The 2,719-nt window shown below is 32.8% G+C and overlaps 1 long non-coding RNA gene across 1 annotated transcript; it reads left to right on the top strand.

Moving 5' to 3' along the window:
- Positions 1–546: 546 nt before the first annotated feature.
- LOC125491469 lies at positions 547–2,043 on the top strand. The gene is made up of 2 exons (XR_007268323.1): positions 547–1,170; positions 1,448–2,043. It is a non-coding gene; the product is annotated as an uncharacterized LOC125491469 (long non-coding RNA).
- The last annotated feature ends 676 nt before the right edge of the window (positions 2,044–2,719 follow it).

Genomic DNA, 2,719 nt, shown 5'->3' with positions numbered 1-2,719 from the left:
AAACATCCGCAAACAAGCTTGGACGGCCATTTTCTTCGGTCCCTAAAAGGTACGAAGGGTTAATTTATCTGGGGCTGAATGTTCTGGAAATTTCGAGGCATCCGCGTCGCAAATTAATGAACATTTTCGGCAAGTAAATGTGTCGGCCTTTTTTATCGACCGCTGGCAATCGTCGGGGATCTTTACAAGGAAAATCTAGATGATTGGAATGTGTATCGGCTGTCAATGAAATGATTTAACGGCAATATAGAGGTAATTTACGGTTTTATTAACAAAATCTGCCGTTTATTACCTAGCTCTGTTGAATGATGTTTTCATCTAATAACTACACATAAATTCTATTTGCGAATTAATTATATTTTAATGGAAACGACTCATACAATTAATCGATAGACTAAGCCCCTGTTCCACAATGTCTGGTTAGTGGCTACCTGTGAGATAAAATACATGCTGTCACTTTCTGTTATTATTTCTGGTAAATTCACTCAGGGAGCAGTAAAATATGTCGATATTAGAATCTATGGCATTGAGCAACCGTATGGCCGGGCCATTATTTTATTTTAGGGACCATTATCGGTCCCCTACAAAGAAACATTTTTTAAAAATTAAATAATGAAATTCAGGAATATAGCTACCGTCTGTAGCAATTAAATAAGACACCGGTCACAGAAAATATAATGAATTTATGTAAAATACTTTATTTATTTACAAATTACGGTAACTCTGTTGTTGTTTTTGGTAACGCAATTGTTTTTCATACAAAAATTGTCTGTCCCTCGGAGCGAGTCATATGAAACAAGCACAACGTGTGTAAAAAAATATAATGGAAACAATTTTTTTGAATATTATAACGAATATGTCATTATTTAAACTTTACTTCACGGTAATATTCATGATTTTATATGAACATATTATGGGACAATTAATATTCCTGGCCGAGTCCCCAAGCCTAAGCAAAAATACACCTACACTAGGTTACCCTAGGAAATTCAATCATAAATAAACTTTTTTTCACTTTCTTACACCTAAGATCATTTGAATGGCTGTGTATTTGTATCGGAGTGCAGGAAGGAGAGCGGGACGGATAAAATGACCAAGTCTTTCGGATGAGAGTCCTGGAGAGAAGCGCGTGTATTTATTGTGACGCCACTGAGTTACCGGCGACATACGGTGAGTTTTATGGATATTTATTATTTTATTTCATGCAATATATGTAATAATTAGTAACAATTATTAGGGCATTTTGATATCCCATGTATGTGTATTCATTAAAGTACTAACTTCAAATAGGTTATTGTTTTACAACTGCGTTACCGCTACACTTCGTTACTTTTTCAGTAACGCAGTTGTAGCTATAGTAACTCAGGGGTTTTTCTTATAGTTTTCAGGTATCTGTTACTCAATTTATGGTACAAATATAACATTTGAGCATATTATATTGTTACAGTATAACATTTCAGACTCAATGGCGTAAACAGCGGCTGAAAAACAACGGCTTTATAGGCAAAAAAATGAGAAATATTTCTTAGTATTAAGTTGTTATATTTTCAGCGATTTTAATGTTTGATATTAAACAAAGAGTTCTGTTAATTTTAGTTTGATAGTTTTTTTCACATTATGATTAGTTTTAATTGAAGAAAGTATAAAGATTGTGATTGAGATACCACTGTGTTACCAATTAACCACAGCGTTATCTATTTGTCCCTCGTTTCCTGAGAGTATTCACAAACATTTTAGCTACTCTATATTAGAAAGAATGTTAAACTAAATATAATAATTATAATTCACCTTATTTTGAGCTATTTCTAAAACTTTGAGCAAAAAATTATGATTATTTTGTCCTTTTTTCGAAAAGTATTGCATTAAAACTTATTGATTGGTAACGCAGTGGGAAACTTTATTATAGAATGAATAACAAAACTGAGAATATTTTGTAATTTAAACTGTTAGATTAATGTTTTTTTTCTTACTTTTTATCTGGTATATGTTTACGAACCAAAATATATGTTCCTAACAATAAAACATAATTTTGTATGAAAGTAACGCAGTAGTATTTTTTTCTCATCGTTCCTCGATTAAACGTCAATAACTTTAAGAAATAGCAAGAAAACATCGCTGCAAATGTATTTAATGAATAATATAAATGTTAATTAACATAAATAAATATTGAAAGGTTAATTAATAAGAAGTTTATTTTTGAAAAAAATATCTGTAAAAGTATGTCCAATTGTACCCAAAATAAAATAATGGCCCGGCCCGGGTCAGGGGAGCCTGCCGGAGGAGGTTCGTCCTGCCATTCGGAACGTCAAAAGTTCGGTTCAGACGTCGCCTCAAATAATCTCTCGGAACCGTTAGGTTCAGTTGCTGCAAAATGATATAAAAATATTTTCACATAAGTACTTCATTCAAAACCAAACCTATCCACGTACTCAATTTAAGTGAGACTAACGAACATCTATTTATTGTTATATGTATACATACATCCTAATCCTAACTAATATTGTAAATGCGAAAGTAACTGTGTCTGTTACTCTTTCACGCCAAAACTACTGAACGGATTTAAATAAAATTTTGGTATACATATGGTCCAGACCATGAGAAAGAACATAGGCTTTTTTTATCCCGGAATTCAAACGGGAAACCTTTTTAAGGCGAAGCGAAGCGCGCGGAACCGCTATAATTTATATTTGAACTACGCACGCGCCGAAAAGTAATTTTC

This window comes from Plutella xylostella, chromosome 5 (assembly GCF_932276165.1).
Source record: "Plutella xylostella chromosome 5, ilPluXylo3.1, whole genome shotgun sequence".
NCBI classification, from domain to species: Eukaryota; Metazoa; Arthropoda; class Insecta; order Lepidoptera; family Plutellidae; genus Plutella; species Plutella xylostella.
The sequence above is the reverse complement of the archived record's forward strand: the minus strand, read 5'-3'. Positions and strand labels throughout refer to the sequence as shown.